The following is a 23,673-nucleotide window of genomic DNA, read 5'->3' as shown; positions in this document are numbered from 1 at the left end:
AGCCAAATTCCTGATTACCTGTCTTGGTGAACGAGGTTGTCCTTGTCTGACTCCAAGGTTTGTTTAGAACAGCTGGAAAGTTTCCTTATGAGCACTGMTCTGGCATAGCTGTGGACAGGGCTGTGAGATTTATAGCTCTGCAGGGGAACCACAGGAAAAAGAAGGGTTGACCTGGAGGAAAAGTGCACCTGGAGAGAAATGCTGATCTTCCCTGTGGAAGTAACCAGAATCTTCCTGTGACTTTCCACAAGTGACCTGTTCCATACTGTACAAAACAGTTTCTCATTGTAGTGGAGAAACAAGAGCAATGCAAGACTTTACAAGGAGACTGGTTATCTGAAAAGGAACAGGTGCAGAATTTAGACACTGAAAAGCTAAACAGATTCTTTTAAATGAGCTGTTCTTGCAAAGTTTAATGGCATTTATTGGTAAAACATCTAAGAGAAACTTGAATTTTTATTTTGACAAGGAAATTAAATTATCACTATTACTTCTATTGACCAAAGGTAGGAATACATGGACTTTTCCTTGCGCTTTTGTTATTTATGGAGAATATGCAAATCTATTTTTAAACCATGTACAGGAGAATAGGCAGCAGTGAAGTTGTGTGCATTTTAGAGACTTGTAGCAGCTGTGAGATTAAACATGGAAAAAAAAAAAAACCCAAGCAAACTCCCCCCCACAAAAACCCCAGACTTCAAAAGCACCTTCAAGGTTCTGCTAATTATTTTTTATTACATTACAGATACTTAGGTGAATATAAAAGTCCACATATATGTTTTCAGGAGCCAATAGTGTTTTTAGTAGTTGAGGGCAAATAAAATGCAGTCTGGATGCTTAAATCTGCTAAAATATTTATAAGAAAGCTGGCTCTTGGAAAAAGTTTCCCACAGGATGCAGTGGGTGTCAGGTCTAAAGGTCAGCAGCAGACAGAGTAAAGCAAAGGCTCTTTGGCGTTTATTTTACTCTAAATTTTTCAAACAAACCTTGGGTAAAGAAGCACAGGATCTTTCTTTCTTACTTCCTAAATTTCCAAGTGCTAACAGGCATTTGCAGGTTTGTTCATACTTAAGCTGTTGGTTGCAAACTTTTTTTCTTTAAGAGAGAGGAAAAAAAAAAAAACCCTCTCAGTACTGTTAATACATTCATGAACTCTTAGCACGGAAGTTCCTGGTGTAAATCAAAAAAGCCAGATGGAGTTTTAAGTGACTGTCATGTACAACTTGGGGAATGAACATCCCTGATACTAATAAAAGGGCCAGATTGGAGCTACATAATTAATCCTAGCATCCTTTTCAATGCGTGATAAGATTTGGCTCCGACAGCCATGGAGTTAATAGAGACGACTGTCAAGTCCTATGTAGCAGTGGATTGTTTGCCTAAAGTAAAAATACCTATGTGCTTACTCTGGTATGTATCTCCTGGTGATTAGTCCTCAAATTGCTGTTTAAAAGGGGAAAAAAAGACTGTGAGTAGTCTCTGACTTTGTCTTGAATTTATTTCCTGTCTTAAAAAAAATATATATTTATATGAATACTTAATATATATAATTTATCTGCATACGTATTWTATATATATTTTTTAAAGAAGAAGATAAGTATATAGGGCTTTTATGAATGTTACATGGCAAAACCTTTTATAAATTGGAGTTGTTTTGAAATGTCATGCTTGRGGAGCCCCAGGAAATAATCTTACAATGAAGTTTATTCCCTCTATGCATCAGTGACCTGAAGGAAATGTGCAGAAAAGTGTTAAAAAAAAGAGGCTTATGAGATGGCACAAAGTGTGTGTCAGAGGCAGACAGGAGGAGGAGTGGGCAGATGGCAGTCGGTACAAAACACGTGAATAATCAGATTGAGAACAAGCTGAATAGACTGTGAGTATGCTGGTTGCAAGCTGCAGCATTTTGGGTTTGGTGAATGTGCTGGGGTTTTTTTCTGTTTTTTCATCCTCCAGAGAAGTCAAAATCTTCAAGCTAGAAGCATATATAAAGGTGAAGGCAAGCCCATCATTGTCAGGGGGACTTCTGGGATGAGGGAAAGGTCAATCCTTTCAGAACTATTGGGACTGGAAAACATTAGAAAAATCTGTATATTATAGAGCTCATCTGCAAGTTAGTTCAGATTTATGGCATGCATGACATGGAGTACTACCAAAATCTTAGTGCCTGAGCCTGTGTGATGAAAGATTTATTTCTTTTTCTGAAAAGGTCTAGAAGGTGGTAAGACTTACTTGTGACAATTTGTTTACATAACTTTATCTAATTTATTGGAAAACTCTTTGGGTACCTGTCTGGCCTAAATGTTCATTGCTTGGCTCGGTGGTCTTTTCCAGATGGTTGGCTGGATGCAGTGTTGGAGTGTGGAATGGAAAGAAGAGCAAAGCTCTGGTGAATGATTGATCCTGTAACACCTAGTGCAATGCTAAGGATCATAGGAAAAAAAATAAATCCAGAAATGGAAAAAAAAACCCCTCCCACCCTACCAATTCTTACTTGAAAAAGGTTATAATACCAGTTTATAACAATAATGGCACATAAAGAGAGTGTATTGAGATCCAGTTGATCAGTAGTAACTTGGTCCTGTGTATATTTATTTCAAAATGTTCCTCCTTCATTCTTTTTAGTGAACTGGTCTAGCTGGAGAATGCTGTGTCCCAGAAAAGAGTCATTGCTCTGTCTGAGCTGGTATTTGAATGGAAGGAACACAACAGACCTTGCAGTTTAAAGTTTATTTAGTATGGATAATTTTGTATGCCTAAAGTTATCCTTTAGTAATATCAGTTTGCTCCTTTGTACAGTCTTAGCATGCCTCAGTCTGAACAACAGCAGTAAAGAGTTKAACAGCACTAGAAGGTAGAGCAAATTTGGTCTCTATTTCTGCAGAAGTGAAGGTTAGAAAGATAAAGGAAAAAAGATTAAAATATTCACAAGAAGCGCCCTAGATAAGATTGTTTCGTGTCTGAGGGCATGATGAATCCTATGGGATTGAGGAAGCTTTTAGGCTGTTTAATTCTGATGTTTCACACTGAATCAACATGTTAGATATCAAAGTGGTATTAGTGAAATTTGTAAGAACATAGGCATTTAATGTAAAGAATATAGAAATGAAATAAGTTAGTCCAAACCCAATCTTCTTGTATATCTGAGCTATGCAGGGAATGATTATTGGAGGCTTAACGTGAGTATAATAAATCAAACTGCCAGCTGAGCCTCAGAGGGCTTTATTCATGCACTTCATTGTTCTCTCTGCCGATACAGCAGGGCTCAGCCAAACGCAGGGTTGTCACTCTGCAGATGTTCAAAGTGTTTCCCAGTGTTCTGAAGGCTGAGCTGGTTTCTGTGCATTATCCAAACTGCTCGGAGTGGCCGTGCTCTGACTTTTATGTGCACTTTTACATGCAGAAATCATAGTATGAGTTTGCAGTTCTGGGTGAGYGGGGAGCTGTGTTGTGTAGTGTCGATAACTCCTGGAAAAGGCTGAGATTTGTACCTTCTGGAAAGTACTATTTGGCAACAGAAGATGCCCTGCTGACCCTCTGCAGCTTGGCAGAACATACTCCTCAGTGCATAAGCTTCCAAAGCATCTCTCCCAGGGTATGGACTGCTTGGGCCTGCTGGCACAGAGCAGGTTTTTTAACCTTCACCAGACTGTCTCCTTTCCCCATATCCTCAGTACCAGGCAAACAGAGTAGTACAACAGAAGGCAGACTTTAGTAAGATAGAAAAGGGAAACAAAAGGGTAAAGGCAGAACAGGCAGAAAGTTGTGTTTGGGTTTAACACACGGTGATATGTCTGGCTGTTCTTGCCYGCAGTTTCTAAAACAGGTCTCTGCTGTTGGGCCTGGAGAGTCAGTTACTCACAGCAGTAGTGTCTCATTAGTGTTAAAGCATTTAAAGTTGCTGTGAGTTTCCCATCAATCTTTCTTTTACYTCATCCTCACTAGGGCTCTGGGTGGAGGTGAGCATCCTTGTGTTGAAAGAATGTTGCTTTTTTTTTTTTTTTTATCAGTATTCCTTCTGCTGGCTGACTGGTCCATATTTGATATGCATTAGTATTTTAATGAACATGTTTGCAACATGCTCATATGATTAGTGTCGTTTGCTTTGTTAATTTGATGTTTTCTGAGTGTCTTTAGCATTTTAKAGAGACCTCATGTGATATGTATTTTTAGCCCTGCTGATAAACTTGAACTAAATGATCTGATTATATACAGCTCATGCTTGTAAATTAGTATTTTCTCATCTTTTCCCCAGTCTGCTTCTTTTGGAGTTTTGCTTATCTTAGATTACTGTTCAGTAAACTTAACCAGTAAAACTTTAACTTAAGAGCAGTCAGTATTGCACTCACTTCTAGAAGGATAAGTAAACACATTTTTCCTATCAAATTAGGTTAAGATAAGAAATACTACAGCTAACTAATTTTTAATATTAGTTTGACAGGTGTATATTTATCCCAGTACAACAAAGGCAGTGTTCGGGAATGTTTTTTTTTTTGGGGGTGGTTCTGTGAGCATAACCCTTGCATCTCCCTGTAGGTCAAGGACAAATTTCTCATAGCCCTGTGCAGTGGGATAACTAAGGTGTCTGCTGACAGGATGAGGTACTTTCAGGTCACTGGAACATTGGGAATGTTCTGGTATCAGGGAAGCCAGTTTTTCTGTAACCTGCCCCTCATCTGTTCTGAATATATCAAGGGAKTATTTCAAGGAAATGCTAAGGAAGGTTGAGGTGACTTCTAGGGCTTTGTGAAGATTGGTTTGCACATCTCTAGCTGAACAGAGCTTGCAGTGTTCAAACTTGGCCCAGCTGTGATATAAGACAGATTTTTTTAACATGGGAATCTGTGATACCTTCTTAAACTATACATCTGTCTATTTTGACTTTTCCTTTCTTTGAATTTTTTTTCAGTTCAATTACTCTAACTTGAAAAAAGAGTTGCTTGATCTAATGCTTTTAATATTATTAATTGCAAAATAAATTTAGTAGTTGATATCCTCAGATATTATGTGATTACGCATGATTGTTTGGTCCTCCGTTCTTCATTTGATTTCAGCTTGCATGACTGCTTTGAGTTCAGAAACCTAATTAAAAGTTTTATGATGAGTTTTTTGCTTAGAATATGGTGGCTGAATAACTTGTCTYGATAAACACACTAGTTAGATCAGGATCTGCTAAGCTGATGGTTCAGTTAAAAGTCAGGTTATGGCAAATATTAACTAGAAGCAGTAAAATCTCATCCAAGTATAATGAATCTGTGTACTTAAACATTCCTTGGTTCTARCAAACTGATGGAAGCTGTGATTCTGTATGTTAATGTGAAGTTGCATAGTGCAAGATCAGAGAGAAGTTTTTTGTTGCTCTTTCTTACACAACATAAACTTCAGTGTGAAGTTCCTTGTTGTAGTTCATGAGATCTGATTTCTTGCTTATATAGAAATTAAGAAACAAGACCTTTATTTACACAGCTTGAATTGCTGTAGTAAGTTATACTACTTTTAAATTTCACCTGAGAGTACCAGACATCCCTGTAAAACCAAATCTCTGCTGCAAACTTCAAGGATTGTTAATATTTTCTTTCTTTTTTTTTGGTGGTGGGAAAGGGGAATGTTTTTAGTTGCTGCTATAAATGAGAAGTGCTAGTTTTCTGTCAGTTTACTGGTACACTACAAATCTATTTATTAAAAGTTTAGACAGTTTGTAGTCTGGTGATAATGTAAACTATATGGCTCTTCGCTTCAGTTATTGCTTTCTCTGTAGAATCGAGTTATRTTAGCTGTCTGGTTAATCTTTGCACAGATATGACTTGCAGATCATTGAAGATTGAAGCACTGTGGTGAACAGGCTATTGATAACTATGGTATTTCTTGTCTTTTAAGCTTCCGTTTTAAGTTGTAAATATAATTAGCTTGAGGTGTTCTGCTTTTAAGTAGTATTGTCACTAAGTTGGCATTTGTAAGATTATATACTAGGTTTCGTTTGTGTACAGAGTTTGACAAATACTGCCAACTATAATACTCTGTTTCTTGCATTTAAGTGGCTTTGTGCATGGGTGGTGAGTTTTCGAGCTTGAGTTTATTCTATCCAAATAACTGGAAGTCTGTGTTTGCAGCACTTTCTTAAGTGTGCCTTTGTTGGTCCAATTGTACAGGTTAACTTTTAGCAATTTTCACAGAACATATTTGTTCTAGGAGTGCTATTGCTGATGCTTTTTACTCAGCAGTTACTAGCACCAGTTACTTTTGAATTCTTCACATTGAAAGAAGATTACAAACTGCACATGAAATTGATCTTTTTTAATAGAAATGATTCCTAAGAGGAATTTCTTGGATGTTTTTGTTGAGCTAATGTGGTCTTCACTGACCTTTTACTTGAGCTACTTCAGTTACAGAATCATGGAATGGTTTGGGTTGGACTGGACCTTAAAGATCATCTGGTTCTAATCCCCCCATCATGGGCAGGGACACCTTCCACTAGACCAGCTTGCTCAAAGCCCCATCCAGCCTTGCCTTGAATGTCCTGACTGAGAATTCGTAGTTGGTTGCTCAGATAAAGGGTAGAAGCAGTAGGTGTCTCTAAAAAAATTTCTTTCAGTAACTTGTCCCACACCTGCAGACGAACACTGTGGAAGAGGCTGTGGAAAATAACTGATTAAAGAGTTTGGTCAGTGTCCAGACACCTTGGGCGTTTTCTTCAGTTACTTGGTCCTAGTTTGTTTGGCTTTTAAAAAAGCATTTGAAGCAAGTGTTAACTGTTGTGGAAAGTTGAGTGAACTTTTTAGATCTTTCAACAGCTGAAGTAAGTCTTTAACAACTGTAGCATCGTTGGAATTCAAACCTTTCTGGGAACATCATCTAGTTCATGAGCTGAGTATGGCAGGATTCCTGTGAAGAGTCATATGTTTGCTTATTTGTCTATTGCTGTAAACACATTTTTCATATGCTAATGTGATAAAATGAGATGGGCAGCTTTAATTTATTTTTTTTTGGTTGATGCCTAGCTTTAATGAGTTTTTATTTTGGGCTCTTACAAAATAAAATCGTTAGTGTAGAAACTCCAAATTTAATGACATTTTTGTGTGGGAGATGTACTCTTGGGCTTGGCTTGCACCATTSCTGCACATTCTGCTGAGCTGTACCCTTGACCCAATGAAGTAACTCGTGTCAGTAGCACGTGTCATTTCCAGTCACTGAAGGAGGAGGGAACCACATCCTTGGGTAGAGGTTTTCACAGGCATTTTCCAGGAATATTAATATACAGAAATGTGTTATAGCAGCAGCTTCTTCAGGGAAGATTTTTCCTGAGCTACTTTAAATGCTTCTTACTACTGAGAAAGCTTTTTATGTATTCTTGTGTTGTTTTGGTCTGCCTTGGCCTCCCCAAAGGCTGGTGCTTTCAGGACTAACCTGCAGTGTACCAAGTACTGGCAAGGGGAGCRCTGGGAACACAAAACAGACTTGGAGCTCTTTCCAGCATTTAGGAAAAGCGATTGCTGTGGAATTGCTCAGCTGATTTCCATGGAGGTGGAGTCTGCTGACTGTGTTTGGCACAGAAGTCTGTGGGAAGAGCTCCATGTTAATGTGCAGTGTTAACAAAAGAGGCTGAAGGACAGTGTTCAGACTTGTAGTGGGGGTGAACTTTGATGCAGAGAGTGAAAAGCAACTTGATGTTCTTCTGCTGTTGTTTTTTTTTCGAATGTCAGGTTCCTCTTGTGAGGCAGGGAAGTATTGAAGCTGCGTCTAAATGGTTGCAAAGTTAATATTATGTTTCAGGAAATATGGCTTTGCCAAATTCATTTTTTGTTGTTTACTCTGAGATAGATCTACATTTTGATCACATTACTGTTCCTCATTCAAAATGTTGATACCAGAGGTCTTAGGTGTTTCTGTCTTTTTAGGGGGAAGGGAAGATTCTGTTGTGGTTAAACAATTCACTTGTCTTGGTTTAGTACTACCTTGCCACCAAAACAGGCAGTCCTGGCCCATGCTGTACTTTCCTGTCAGTGCTAAGGATCGAACTGCTYTCCATTGATTGAGATCATCTGCCTGCTGTGGCAGAAAACTTATCTTTTCTTTATTTTTTTTCCAGGATTATTTTGCAGCTAATATAGTGGCTGTCTAAGTAACTTGCATCATGAAGTCCAAAAATTCGTGTCGCAGTAGAGGAAGTATGAATCCCTCAGCTGGAAGACAGAGAGCATGACTACTGTCCTGCCACAGTGCTTTTACCATGTTCAGTTTAAACCATCCTGAAAGTATACCACTAGTCAGACTCTGTGGTGTAAGTATTCTTTTCATGTTTTTGGAACAGCCRTTGTGCAACAGCCGCCCTCATTAAGATTAATTATAAAGCAATACTAAGTTGCATTAAATTATGTTCTTGTTGCGCAGTTGTTTTCTGTTTGAGGTACGGCAAAGAATTCAGCTTCACGTAGTTGCTGTTCTTATGCATTACTCTGTATTTTGCAGAGCTAATAAATATTGCTTCAAGATTAACTTGAGAATAGCTGTGTGTTATCCCCAGAATGCTGTCACTGTAGGCTGGGTGCTGGCATTCTTTGCTGCTGATCCTGCTGAACATGCAAATCATGTTTTGGAAGAATTGAAGCATGTGCTTCTAGACTTCACTGATGGGTTTGGTTTAAGAATATTTAGACTTTAGGTAGGATTAGAGCCCATTCTGAAGTGACATCTCATGGAATTCATGTAGTTTAAATAATGTCTTTAGCACAAACTGTTTGGTTTTGCAGATCTCCTCCCGTTGTTGTACATACCACCCACTAATGTGGGCAGAGGGTTGGGGTTTGTTTTTTTTTAAGATGAATACTTTAGTTAGTTAACCAAAAGGTGTGAAAAGCATCAGTCAACGCAAGGAAGAGAGTTCATTTTAGCACTAATCTTGAGAAAATTGAGTAGCTCTCATTGTTAATTTGAAACTTGGTGACAGCGTGGGAATTCCAGGTTTTCTGGAACAGAAGTACCAAAACCTGAGGATTTTAAAGTCAGATAATGATCTAGATTTCCCCTTCACCAAGCTATTTTGTCTGTTGCATTGAATTGCAATGCTTAATCTGCATTGTCCTGGGAGTGAGTTGTRGGAACCAGTCCTTCTACTCCTAAGTTACTTCTAAACTGTTTGTTTACTGTAAATGGTTTAATTTTGATTATTACTGAAGCACTGCACTTGTAGTGTGACAAGAACAGTTTGGGTCATACTGTCCATCTTCTCTGCTTAGGATATGATTCGAAAAGCCATGTTCAATACTGGGAAGAAACAAAAAATAGAGTGAAAATCAGTAGTCAGTCCTTAAATRTAAAGCATCGCTTCGGAGTGACACATTTTCAAGTTTTCATATTCAAAATTGGGTATTRTGGGAAAAATTCTGCTGCCTTTTTCGAATTTGAGGGAGTTTCTGCATGCAAGCTAAGTAAAAATATCTTTCATATTGCTTCTTCTTTAATATACTGGCACAAAATTATAATCTTCAAGTTTTTTGTTTTTTTTTCTGGAAGAACGTTGAGTCATCTACAGAGGTGACCATGGGATAATGTTTGGCAGCATATTTAAATACAGTAGGCTTAGGTATGCAACTGTAATTTTCTCTGTAATTTACTCTTTAAAATAWTTTATATCAGCTGATAAAAATAGCTTTAACATCAAATGTTTGTGATTTCAGAACTGTTGGACCTGCTGGCAGTGGAATCTATTGATAATACCTGGTTATTTATAGAAAAGACTGTATTGATGTAATCTATGGATAGTTCTATATCCAATATTGACTTCGTTATGTCTGAGGACAATTATATAAACAAGGCTATAGTTGCTGGAAGCCCATCACAGGAGTTAATGAATTTATGGAGTTGCAGGTGTAATGGTCAGAAGAGACTTCCTGGAGGTCTCTGGTCCAACCACTCATTCAAGGCAGGGATAGCACCTRGTGGGCTAAGCTGTGGYTTTGACCCATGAAGCCATGAGAACCCCCAAGAACAGCAAATCCACGGCCTCTCTGAAASAAGTGCATGGGCTTCATCACCTTCCAAGTGAAAAAGATTTGTTGTGTCCACTGAATTTTCCACRCTGCCTTTTGTGGCCATTGCTCTTCCTTATCCTGTCTACCAGGGATGAGAGTGTTTCTTYGCATTGTTTTTACAGCTCCCATCTTGGTGTAGCTGTRGACAGTCTCAGATGGTCCCATATTTTGCTCTTCCTGAGGAAACAGGCCCCTCCCTCAGCCTCTCCCTGTGGCTGATGCCCCCGAGGCCATTGACCACCTGGGTAGCCCAGGGCTGGAGACTCCTTGATTCCTCAGGCTCCTGCTGAAGTGGGATCCCCACCTGGGACCAGGTCTGTGCAGAGTGGCCTTGCCAGCATCCAGCTGGGCAAGGATCACCCCCTTCCCACTGGCTCCCRTTCCCTCCAGCATCTGCCCCAGTGCCTGGGTTCCTTCCCGCAGAGCTGRTGCTGTGCCAGCCCTCCCCAGCCTGTGCTGGGGCACGGGGCTCTTCTGCCCTGGGGGCACAGCTCTGTGCTTTTTCCTGCCCTGGGCCTGATGAGGTTTGCTTTGTCTCCAGCCTTGGATTTATCCAGGTCTGTTTATGTTTGTGGAAGTGCTGCCATTCCCTGTGTGAGCCCTCTCTTCCCTGTGCTCCTGCACTTTCCAGTCCCCTGCCACTTTGCTGAGGGTGCACTCTGCCCCCTTTGCTGGGTGCTGCTGAGTGTTTGRAGCCCTGGGGTAGCCCCTGGATTCCTCCCAAGCCAAGCTGTAACTGGGTGTTCAACTGCTGGTTGCAGCTGTATGATCCAGGAGTCTGGCCAGTTTTCCAGGTCAGCTTCCCTTCTGTTCCTGGAGCTCAGAGCTCCTCAGCTCCCAGGTGATCCTGCAGTGGGAGACATGTCCTCGAAGTTGTCCTAAAGTCCAAGAAAGAGATGTTCTCTGGGCCATTCAGCTTTCATCAGGGCCGCGCAGCAGTTGGGTACACTCTGCCTTTGATAAATATTTGTTAACTCCTTATGATKGAAATTAATTTAATCTGGATTTGTTCTGTGTTCCTTCCAGAAGTTGGTGGGACTCTATACTTTTGAGTTCTTAGGCACAAGTATGGTGGGAATCTCCYACCACTTCAGTAGGTGACAACACTTGCAGGCACATGGTGTGATTGATTCATGTGCTGTCTTGTGCAGGGGCAAGAATTGGACACTGTGATCCTCATGAGTCCCTTCCAACTCATCATATTCTATGATTCAGTGATTCTTGGGGTAATTTGGTGTAGAATGCAGTAAAAAAACCCAACTAATTTAATAGTAGGTTAGCAAAATTTTTAGCAATCTGTCTGAGAATCAAAAATCATTTTCATTATTTAGAAAAATAATTCCTACTAAAAGTTACTTCTGTCTTTTCCAAAAAGCTGTATGTCTCATATTGTAGTCCAATTACTAAATTTTAACTCTTACTCAGGTAGGGAAACATAAGTCAAATTTATCAGTTACACTTCTGGCATTTGAAGACTAGGAAAGTCTATTTTAATTTTCGTTTGTTATAAGTTATTGAAGGAGGYGGCTTGATTCTGGGGGAGATGGTGTTTGAGAGGCTATGAAAGCAGTAATTTTCCAAGTCTATTTGTCAGAGCTGATGTAAGATTGGTTCTATAATATGGAGTTAATGTTTTCAAAATGAGCCGCTTGGCCAGCGCACTGTGTCTGGTTCCAATTACTGTCAGTMAATCCTGAAGATTATTTTCTGAGAAGGACTTGGTGAAATCTGCATTTTAAATAGAGATAATCAGTCTGAAAGTAGTTGAAAGGAGTTTTCTATTATTTCATGCTATGTGGTTTTGGTTTTGTTTTTGAGATTGTTGATCCTGAAGTGGATGCCATGACTCTGCTGTTCTGGTGTGCAGTTTCCTCTGTGGAAGSAGGCTGACAAGTGTGCTTAAAAGAATGGATCTCATGGGTTTTATTGCAAAACAAGTAATTGACTTTTTTTTTTTTTTTAAGAACTTGTGCATAAGGACAAAGATGCTTTGTAAATCCAAGTGCTGAGCACTTCTCTGGTATTTGTTCCTTGCATGCTTGCTGGGTTGAGCTTATTTTCTTTGAAATAAATTTTTAAAAGTGTATGTGCTCTGGGAGCAAGGTTAGGATGATACTAGTGTATAGATTGCWTCTCAGTCTGATATCCTTCAGGATTTAATTGCAGTGGAGCAGTGAGCCCACTTTATACAGCAGGAAAAATAGGTGGTTGTGGCAGACTCTACAGGCTGCAGCAGCAGCCTTCAGACTCTGCTTTCAAAATTCAGTGTGATGATGCCAGGACTTGTCATATTTGTAGCTATACTCATTTGGAGGGATTGGAATACTTTCACAGAGGATTATCCTTAAAATGGTAACATTCCCTGTGGACCTCTTGGTGCCCTGGCYCTTACCACCTTCTGCAGCAATCTAGTAATTGCTGCAGACTTAGTTGTTGTACCCTGCTATTAGCAGACCATCCAAATGTGTCCCTGTTCAGCAAGGTAAGCAAAGGGACTTTGAATGTCTGCTTGCAATTCTCTACTTGTTCCCTCACACTATAACAGAGAACTATTGYTAGCAGCTGGTATCACCAGAGAATTATAATTGCAGATTTGAGTGAAAAGTCATTAAGTGAAGGAGTGTGCTAAATGTGTCATTGATTGGAGTCTGTGACACCAGACTCAATTGATAGCCACTCAAAAGAACCCCCAAACAACCAACAAATTACATACTTACAAATGACAAATTACTCTACTTAACAAATTACATATTTATGTACATTTTTTGGTCTCAGTCTTTTTAGGGAGCTTTTTCCGTTCATGCTTGGCCATATTTGAGTCAKCAGGTATAGAGGACTTCAGTAGTGAGCTTGTTATAAGTAATACAGTCTCTACCGTTTCTGGTATTTAGATTATTTTTTAGAGGGCACTGCAATAAACATCTGTTAAGTGTATTCTTCATTTCTGTTTCTTGTCAAGTGTTAAGGGTTTTTTTTGCCCTTGTGCTTCTGTCTTCCACTCTCTCAGAGCAATCAGATCAGTGGTATGAACTTTGTATTTTTTCAGATTGGAGGATCCTCTGAATCTTAAACTTGAAAGATGCCTTTAAAAAGAAAGCCCATTTTCTGCAGGCAGCTTTGTGATCTTGGATCAGAGAGATTGGTTACCTTGGCAGAAGAAGCAGCAGACTATGGGCCCAAATTAGGAGTTGGAAGATTCATCAGGATAACATGGAGATATATCATGTAGAGGTAGATGRAAATAGTTAGTGCTTTGTTTGAATAGTTTGTTATTAAGTATCCACAAGAATCTGTCCCACATTGGGCAATCTCATTTCCCTGTAGTTCTTTATCAGGAAGGAGGCAATTCCTTTCCTGTAAGAGGGACAAAAAGAGGTAAATAGCTGAAACTATGAAATTAGAACTATGCCTTGGACAGCAATAATGTTATAACGTTAAACCTATTGAGGCTGTATAATCAAAATTTCTTGCTGACACTGAGGAAGGAATATTTAATGGAAATATGAGGGAAAGGATCAAATCTTTATTTGCAATCTGGCATAATACATTCATAGTATTCATATTTCTCCTAATTTTGTAGTTCTAGTTGTTCAGGTTTCTCTTGTGCACTAATGTAGCTATCCTGCTAGAAAGGTTGAAAGTCTATAAAAGTGAAAATAACAGTACATGTTGCAGTATATCATATAGCAGTATAAACTGTGGATGTCTGTGTGCTGAGGAAGAGAAATACAAGTAARCGTAGTAATAATCTTTCTTCTTTTTTCTATTCTTGATTGCAGGTTAACCTACTGGTTGGGACTTTATGAAGGTGATTCATTATGGTAACTTCATAGTGTGGCAGATGAGTTTTAAATTTTTTTTCCACTCATTTTTAAAACAAAATGACCTTGAATTAGCCACTTCTTACCTCCTGTGGTGACTGTGGAGATTACCAGTTACTGCTGAACTTCCCTGAAATAAAGACTTAATTTGCCTGAATAACATCTTGGGTATGGTACTCCACCCAACGGAGAGCCAAGATGGTGTTCCATAAATAAACATATGGTTTCTTTAGGCTGAGCTGTGTTGCTCAGYCAGAGGAATATGACACTCTGGTGGGTAAGAAGGGAGTGTCTAACTGCTGCCATCATTTTTAGGCAGAGCACACTGAATTTGACTTTTTTAACTTTGCTCCGAYTAAGATGTGGGGCAATCTTGAATCAGAACTTTATTTTGGCTCACACCATTATCCTTTTACAGTAGTTTGTCCTTAGAACTCCTTTGGTCAGATAAAAATAATTACTTTACCACACAGACTTTTAGTTCTTTGTTCTACTGAAATAAYTGCACATGGTATACATATCCAGCCCTCATTGAAATTCCATCTGAGATGTGCTAGTAACATTCTACTTTCATGCCTTCCCAGACTTTTTTTTTTAAATACAAAGACGCTTTTTGTTCTCTTTCTTTACAATTGATAATGTTAGATTCCATCTCTTTATAGTGTTTGCATTCATGTCCCAGTTTAAAAAGTCTCCGTCTTGTGCTAAATTTGCTAGTTGTACTGTGTGAKTATTAGTGATTGAAAGAAGATAAATGTTTTTCTGAAAACACACMGGAAATGTGTACKTGTGTACACTTCCTACTTTACCATAATTCCTCATGATGAATGTTGMTAAYTTGAAGTGCTACAGTGAACTCTGTGGGTGTCAGAAGTTCACTTCACATTGGAAGCTCTTGATTTCCATTGTGAAGTTCTTTCTTCTGTATTGAAATTTGTGTGCAGTTCRAGGATCCCTTTAATAGTTAGGTTTTAATGTTTAGTTCTCAATTCTCTTCTGGTCATTATGCATGACTTCAAAGAAAACCTATTAGCAACAGTGAGCATCTGTCTGCCTCTGTCATTTCTCATCACTGTGCTTGCATCAGAYGTCTGAGGCTAAATTGCTTTGACTGACAGATGGACTGACTGACAAGATCTTGGCTCCARAAGACACACACGAGCATGCACACACAGACAGGCTCCTTGGGCTCCATTTACATTTAACTATTTTTATGAAATGACTGAGGCCCCAAACATACTGAGTTTCAGTGGTGATACTAGTTGTAGAGTGAGGAATCTTATGATGTGGAGGAAGAGAAGGAAGAAGCTCTTTGTCTCCTCACCCTCTTGCTTTCTTCTGTTCTCCTTCCTGTCTTGCTGGACATTTTGCTCAAGGTGCTAATGAAAGGTGCAGTAGAAGTTCAGTGTGACTGGTAAATTAATGATGGGGACTTGGGAAAATTACAGTAAGTTTTGGTGAATTGAATGGCTTTGATTTGGAAATTATGAATGAACACCAAAGGTATTGTAATGGTGTCATGCATACTGACCAGAAGAGAATTAAACGTTAAATCCGAACTCTTAAGGGGATTCTTGAGCTGCACACAAATCKAAATAAAGTAGGAAGAACTTTACAATGGAAGTCAACAATCAGCATCTGCAAATTTTCTGGTAGTTAAATATGGATTTTAATTTTTTTTGGTTGGTTAGGATTTTTTTTGTTTTGTTGTTATTCTGGAGTATTGGGAGCTGAAGAACAGTTCCTAGGCAGGTGAGTTTACATTGCTCTTAATGACAAAGAGGTGAATTTCAGGTSTCAGAAGGACTTAGTGTAGTATTCAAGATTTGCCTCATTCCGTGTATCATCTACCTGGGGAGTTAGGGGACTTCATGCTTCAAAGAATAGTATCATTTATTACTGTTCTCAATAAAAACTGTTTAAGGCATTAATGAAAGCCAGCAGCCAATGYTCTTCAGCTTGTGGTGACATTAGACTAAATCCTTGTTGTTTTCAGAGCTTTTAGGCATTACAAAAACAAGAAAGCTGTGCTGTTAAAGAAAGYTGGAGTATGYTCTCTAYTTTTTTGTTTGAAAAGAAGAAAGTAAGTGGTTGGSAAAATAGCTGAAGATACTTCTTGATGAATGTATGGCATCAATTTTGATTGAGCTTTCTAGAAAACTGGTGTCTTTCAAGCATGTAGTTGTACTGTGACCTGTAATACCTCTGCCTTTTTAAACACCACATTTGGAAATCAAAATTTCAACTTCTTTTATACAAATAAAATTACTTTGTAAGATGTGTAAGTATTTATAGTTGATAGTGAATTCARTAAAGCAGCAAGAGATTTCATTGTCATGTAGATTGGCAATTTTGTGACGATGTACGTGTTAAAACAAAACGAGGTTGTGGAGAGTTTTCTCTTTGGGCAGGTGACATTGTAGTAACCTTCATTATTCCTAAGTAGTGTTAAAGGAAAGCAGTCTAAGAAATGGCTCATTGCAACTTAATGCTCAGCAGCCTAATTAGTCAAATACCATGTGCCTACCTCTGCATGAAATAGCCTATTTCTTTCCAATGTAAAATAGGAATTTTCAGTTTTGGAACAGCCTGAAGAGGCCTTTGTTGCAAATGACCACTGGCTTTTTAGTTATTTATTCTCAAAAATAATGAAGGTCAGCATGGTATCCATAGTGACTGCATGCAGCTTCCTCGTTAATCTTGGCGTGCTGTTGTAATAATGAAATTCACTTACTAGTAACAACTTTTCSTGTTGCAGGGGGAAACCTTTCTTTAAAAAGTGGATGTGATTGGGTTTCTGTAACTTGAGAAATTGTGAATATTGTAATTTTTCTTCTTTTCAGTTTTAAACTTGTTATCATAATTCYTGGTTTTATGAGTTGCTATGAAGGTCTAAACAGAGAACAAACAACATTAAATTGCTGAGGTGTGCATATAATCTGGCACTGAAAARCTTCTGACTTGCAAAATTATTTTCATTTGAAAGTGATAAGGACTGATTAATGAGGAATGTATCAGTCTTCTTGCAGCTCTGTCAATAGAAGGAAGGCATTCTGCTCTAAACTACAAAATTAAGGCTTCTCAGTAGCATGTGAATATGATCAAGCCAGAATGGTTGAATGCTCCCAATTCCATGGCATGAAATCGGAGCATAAGGAGAATATGGAACAGCTAACTCAGTGAAATGCTTTTAGTAAATGACTTTGGTGCAATGTGCACTATTTCCTCTTTGAGAATTATACAATGTAAAAACTAAATTTTAATATTCTCAGGTTCTTTTAACTTAGAGGAAATATTGTTGCAGAACTGAATGCAAGTCTTCTGGGAATTTCTGTAGTAATTTGTTGAAGATGGGATTGAAATGGTTCCATCCTGAGGTTGCTGTGTTTTTCCTCTCACCCCATCCTTCTTTAATGCTTACCCAAAGATAAGTGGGTTTGGGTAGGGGTTCCTATAATCAACTGGATGTAATAGAGCTTTAAACTGATCAGGCAGGATTCATTCTGACACGGAGGGTAAATATTTTCAGAATTCCATCAGGTTTCTGTTTCTGAAATTCTGTCTTTAATTTGGCATAGGGTTGTATTTAAAAGCATAAATATTTATGAGAAGATAGCCATTTGCAAAATCCATAGGAAAGTTCAAAGTTCAAGTCTGTTTTTGAGAGATCCAGGATTGATCCTATAAGATAGTGAAGTCAATATATCTTAAAAATAATTATTTATGCCCATTTTAAATAAATTATATTCATATTAATAAATACATAATAATGTATAAATAAGACTGAATCTATTTGAACCTAGAGAGGTCTTAAAATGTATATTAAAATTGAGAATTTGTAATCTAGTTGTTGCATTTAGAAACAKTTAATCTAAGTTCTGAATCTAAAACTACTTTTGCTACTCAATGTGAAAATGTTTTCTTCAATAYTAGCTGCACAGTAATTGGCTGTAATGCTACAGAAGGTTGTCTTAAATCCTTTTTTTTTTTTTATTTCCCTCTCCTAGAGGTGACCAGCTGCTCTGCACCAAGGCCCTCCCAGTGATGTATCATAGTCTGTTGCTGTAAACATCCCCGACTGGAAGCTGTACCAGCTCCAGCTTTCAGTCAGATGTTTGCTGCACCTGGCTGTGCTTGGACAACAGCAGAAGGAAAAGCTGTCACAAGTACATACATGCATTTATATTTATCAAACACTGTTTCTGTAGACAGAGATGAATTAACCTGGCCGGTAGGTGTGATTTCCTGAAATCTAGTCTGACATGGAGATCCAAAGCTGGTGCATGTGTCACTCAAAACCAATCCCTTTGCTGCCTTGTGGTATAAACTACAGGATTAGGCTTTCATGGAATGAAAAGTGGTGGTGAACTTCTRCAATGATCCATGAACCCTTCATTGCTTTATGAATTGTCTGTTTTAGCAGCTTCTGTTACTTAGGACTGAGGACAAATTATTATCAATGCTGTCAATTTAATGTCAATGGCAATTAGCAGCCATCTTATCTGCTGTGCCTTACTTTTTGTTGTTTATTTTCTGGAATTCTGTATTCYGAGTCTCCTTGTGAGTGGGTTGTGCTCCTATTGTTTGTAAGCTGGACRTAACCCAAGGCCAAAATAAAGATTAAAAACGTGGCCCAGTCTGCATTTTTGCTGTTCTCCTAGTGTGTATGCCCTTGTCTGTGGTGTGGTTTGTGCTTCCTCCACCATGGCACTGCAAGAGTTTGCTTGTCATGGAAATAACAGCTTTTGAAAGTATTTCTTCAGAAATAAATCTTCACTGATTCAGTTCCTGGASGACTTAAAACAGTCATGTCATCAGGAACAGTATCTGCTGAAAAGCTTCAGTGTTTCCASTTTTCTCCATTGGAATCTGCACATGCTGTTGCCTGGATCTTGTCTGGGATTTCTTTCCCCCTTTGTTTCACTCTGGTCTTCTRTTTTTAAAAGGATGGTGGCCTATGTGAGTAACTGCTGCTAATACAAAAAATATGTTTGCAATAATTTAGCTCTCTATTCTTTTGCCTCCCAAAATGTTTTTTTTTATTCCCTAGCACTTAAATGAAAGACTTTATTTAACTGGTAGTGTACCAAACCTAGGTATTATTTGTTCAGCATCACTATAGCGGTTCTGTAAAAGACAATTGAATCCAAAATACAGGTACTTTTTAAAAAGTGAAATATTTTTTCCTTAACTTACCAGAATTAAAACTAGGAGGATTTCTTAGTCCTGGGAAAAGTGGACTAGTAAGTGTTGGAAACCTGTTGAGTTTGAAGCTGTCAGTGAATGACCAAAGGTGAACCAAGAATAGCCATTAATCTGTGACAGTCCCATTGCTGTAACCATTTTGTTTCTTACCCTGTGTTCTGTCTGGTGGCATAAGAACATGTGTGGTGATCGAAGGTCAAGAACCTACTTATGATAATGCTCTAATTCATTGCTAGCACCTCTACAAAGATTTTTAAAGCAACTTGCACACCTAATATAACCTCAGTTAAAATTACTTTTTTAAATATAAGTCATTTGGTTTGATAAATCATGTTGATATATTGTTTAAAAGGACTTTGCAGAAACTACAGAGCTTGATTCCTTTAAAAAAACATGCTGCTAGTTGTTTTCCAAGCTTTCTTTGCTGTAAATATTTAGCCTTTCCAAGTCCTCGATAGTATTGGGGCTTAAAATAAAGGAAGTGTTTTCTGTTAACATCTTCTTTGTTCAAAGTAAATGTCTTTAATTAATCTAGTGGACATTTTGGTAAGTGCTGTCTTAGCTATTCACATGCCAGATAAGTGCTGATTTTTTTTTAATAAGCTTAGTTCATATGCAGTTTGTCAGTCCAGTTTTGTGGAATCATACTTGTGCATATCTTTATATTGTACTGGTTTATAATCCATGTACTCAAACACAGCTGTCACCTGTCAGCACATGAAAATAATTTGAAGTGGCTTGTAGCTGCCGGAAATAAATAAATCTTAAAATCCACACTGTATTTTTGTTTGAGTTTTTTGGGTTTTTTTGCCCTGTGTTTGAAATGCAAGGATCTGCTWTTTCTGTTCATGAAATGCAAAGTCCTGAACATCTTAACATGTCTCAGACATGGCTGTGGCTTGCAGYTGAAGAAGGTGGGTGTCTTTGTGATGTCCAGATGCATATTTATGCCTGATTCCAGGTGAGCTTGTGGTACTGGGATATCTGGGAAGGGGTGATGGGGATTTGGCATGGTAACTGTGCAGTTCTGCTGGTGGGGATGAGGAGTTGAAGCAACTGTCACCAAATGAGGCAGAACAGGGTCATGAACAGCAGTGAAGTTTGGGAACAGAAGAGGCAGATGGGGCATTGTCAGTCTGGTGACCAACAAGCAAATGACCTCATCCTGTCCATGTGAAGCCAGTGACCATTGCTTGTGTGAGATGGATCAGCTCCTGGTGGTTTGGAGCAGAAGGAGGTACCTGAATCATAACCAGGTTGGCCATACAGGTACTACTTTTGGGTGGCTGTCATTMGCTGTATGTGCAGGAGTGAGGTACAGCTCCTTTGGTGATAGAAGCTTGTGATTAATACAAAGGTCATCAGTTGCTGAGCAAGGGGAGTGTCTGGGGGTTGCCTGTGGTGTTCTTTTGAGTGCTTTTTATGACCACTTAAAAGCAATGCCTCAAAGCCCTTGGAGACTTTGGATGGATCTGGTGAAGGGCTGTCTTCCCTTGCTTGGAACTCGCAGCTGTGTTCAGCAGAAATGCTTGAGCTCATGTTTTCCTTTATACAAAGAACAACTGTTAAAACATTTGGAGGGCTTCCCYCTCCTCTGTGCATGAAATAATCTGCATCTGTGATTCCATTTAACCAGGAAAGCTGCAAACACCTGTTCAGAGAAGAGCCTGGAAAAGGCTGAGGCACAGTGTCTTGAGTGATTGGGTTCATTGACGTTTTCGTTTCCTGCACTGCTGAGGTCTTGTTTGTTCAAGAATTGACATCAAATTAAACACACCTGTAAAATAGAAGATAACATGTTGAAGCTGAAGTTATAGAGTTCTGCTCTCTTGCTATTATAATGACTTTTATTTCTGAGTAGCTGAAACTGGAGGAGAAAATAAGAATGAAAATAGYTGAAATAGTAGAAATGCCTTGAAAAAGTTCTGATGGAGAAGTGGAAATTATTTTAAGAACATGCAAATGCCACAAGTGCTGTGAAATTTAGCACACTAAGAAAGCTGCTGAAATATAAACATAGGTTAGTTTTTGCATAGAATTTGAGATTGACATTTTTGAAGACTCCCAGCTTGTACCATCCTAATAATCTCCCATGTATATTTTAGTGTTGAGTTTCAATTTTGAAAATGTTTGAGATTTCTAGAAGGTGCCTGTAGTGAGCATCAAGGCCTTTGCACCTAATTGTAACAGAATGCTCATCTACCCAGGCTGTTGGAGAGGAACATCTTATTTTTGGTTTTGGATCTCTACAGCATCAGGGACTCTATGTGGGTATCATGGCATTCTCCGATTTAGAAAATTAAATGTTAAAATATATTTTTTTACTTCATAATGTTAGTCAAGATTAGTAAGAATTGCWTGTATATTATGAGTTGTGCAAATACATTGAAGTATATCTGTGCAGATTTATTTTTTTTGATATATTAGTATTAGCTAAGCCAATTTTTAGTTCCTTTAAACATCCTACACTCAGTTATAGCGAGTGGTGGGGCTGGGGGGTGGTTGTTTACTTCAACTTGGGCAGGCAGCTTTCCTCAATGACCAAGTGACATGCTGGCAAGCAGGGAGTACTATTTTTCAGTAATATTCAAATAAGTATTGTAAGCACTAATTTTTATGGAAACAGTATGAATTTCTAGAAATCTTTTAATACTCAAGTTATGATTCTGGTTGTATAAAGGCATCCATGTTCATTGTGAAGAGGACTTCTTTAACTGATGGGATCTATATCTTTCTAATTGCAAATAAACCATGACAATATTTCCTTGCTTGAAAAGTAACTTCTGATACCCTGATGACAGAGAAATAATCTAAAACCTTATATTGAATGTTCAATTCTCAGTTACAGCAGTGATTTATTGCTTGTTATCTACTTGATCTTTGTCAGACGAGGAATAGACTTACAGGGTATGGTAAAAAACAATTCCCAAACTAAGAGATCATTGAAGTGGTAGAACTACTAAGCTTTAACCATTTCTGTTGCCCTTAATATCTTAAAAAATGAGAATGTTTTTGACAGGGGAAATCTGGATAGGAGGRAAAAGGAGACAAGCATCTCTTGCTTTCCTAGTAGCTCTTCTATCATGTGTTATCTCTTGGAATCACATTTCTACTGATGATGAATGTGTTGTTAAATGAAGTATGGCTTCAGCATGTGGACAATATTAAGTACTAAAAAATTAAATATTTTTATTCAGGTAGAAGAATGGGGGACCTGGAATTCATCATCTTTGTGAAGCATAACCTGGTTTTTTGAGGATCACTTTTACCATCTGGTACCCTTGTTAGTATTTGAAAGGTTCAGACTCTGAAATGWAGTATTTTTTACTTATGAGGCCATRTATATTACAAAAAYTATCAAGAGGATTTTTCCTCATATAAACTCACACACATAACACCCTTTTTGTTATAGTTAAGCTTTCTGTCATGCTTTTGGTTTTKCTTATAAACTGAGGTCTTTTTAAAATGTAGAAGTTCTTCTGGGCAGTTTCTATGCAATATATGGAACTGGAGGCTATTGCATGGAAGAGAACACATCAAACTGTATCCAAAGATATTTCATGTGTGTGTGAACACCACAGTGCAATCATATGTTTGCTGTGTGTGCACTTCAGCATGAACAAAACTGTTCCTCTAGATTTTTATCCAGTCCAYCTGTTTAACTGGTACAAAGCACACTTCTCCAATTGGGATGARCTAGGGAAATAYRAGGGTGCGAGTTCTCCTCAGGAGAGATGATGTAATTAAAAACATTGGAAGTTTATCTCCAGAAATAATTTTMATTTCTCCTCTRTTCTATTCTACTCTATTCTAYTCTACTCTACTCTGGTGCCTCAGGGTACCCCTGACTCTGCCTGAGAGAACTTCTCTCAAGTTTCCTGTCTTTGCTTCACCCATGCTGCCATGGGTTGCTGTGCTCTGGGAATGCCAGGTTTTKTTTGACAGCTGTGCTGAAGCACTGAGGAAAGTGCCAAGACAGAAGGATTTCCCTGTGAGGCTGTAACATCTTGCAGCTTTGCTGTCACTTGTTATGTGGTGGCAAATGCTGATGTACACTCTTGACCTGTCACAGTGATTTCTGTCCTTGCTCGTGGGAAGGAACACCCAGTGTAAMTAACACAGCTCTCTTGTGTCACTGAGAGAGCAGTGAAATGCTCTCACTCTCCTTCCTCAGACTGGATCAATGCCYTTGCCTGGTGTAGTGTGTGCATCATAAGCTGATGAGCTATGCAAGGAAAAAAATTAAAATTCTTGATGGCAAGAAGGAATCCTCAAATCAACATTTACTGGCACAAAAAATAAAAGATTCATCTTTTCAGCCAGTCCCTCTGTGTGGAGCTGATTTTGTTGGTAGTATGGGCAGTGAGTAAACAATCTGAGCAGATCCAATGTGGAGGTATGTTTGGTGTTTTCAGCAGGGCTTTTTTTTTTTTTTTTTTTTTTTTTTTTTTGTAAATGCATTTAGAATCTAAAATTCATACAGCAGAAATTCAACTATGATCAAACTAGAGACTTACTGTTGTTTTATTACAGAAAAAAACCAGTTTTTTTGATTGCTTTTGATGAGCACTTGAAAGCTGACTAGGAATAAAATGTAAAAATAGTAAGATCAATGAGTC

At 38.4% G+C, this 23,673-nt stretch overlaps 1 protein-coding gene across 1 annotated transcript in view; it reads left to right on the top strand.

Annotated features, from left to right (window-relative positions):
* The window catches only part of ZFAT (zinc finger and AT-hook domain containing), a 111,722-nt gene that overhangs the window by 3,335 nt on the left and 84,714 nt on the right, over positions 1 to 23,673 (top strand). Inside the window, exon 2 of the mRNA XM_057379183.1 lies at positions 8,087 to 8,278. The gene's annotated coding sequence lies outside the window, so the exon portion shown is untranslated. The remainder of the gene's footprint in view (positions 1 to 8,086; positions 8,279 to 23,673) is intronic.

This window comes from Malurus melanocephalus, unplaced genomic scaffold (assembly GCF_030028575.1).
Source record: "Malurus melanocephalus ecotype Western Australia unplaced genomic scaffold, MMel_1.1 scaffold_392, whole genome shotgun sequence".
Classification (NCBI taxonomy): domain Eukaryota; kingdom Metazoa; phylum Chordata; class Aves; order Passeriformes; family Maluridae; genus Malurus; species Malurus melanocephalus.
The sequence above is the reverse complement of the archived record's forward strand: the minus strand, read 5'-3'. Positions and strand labels throughout refer to the sequence as shown.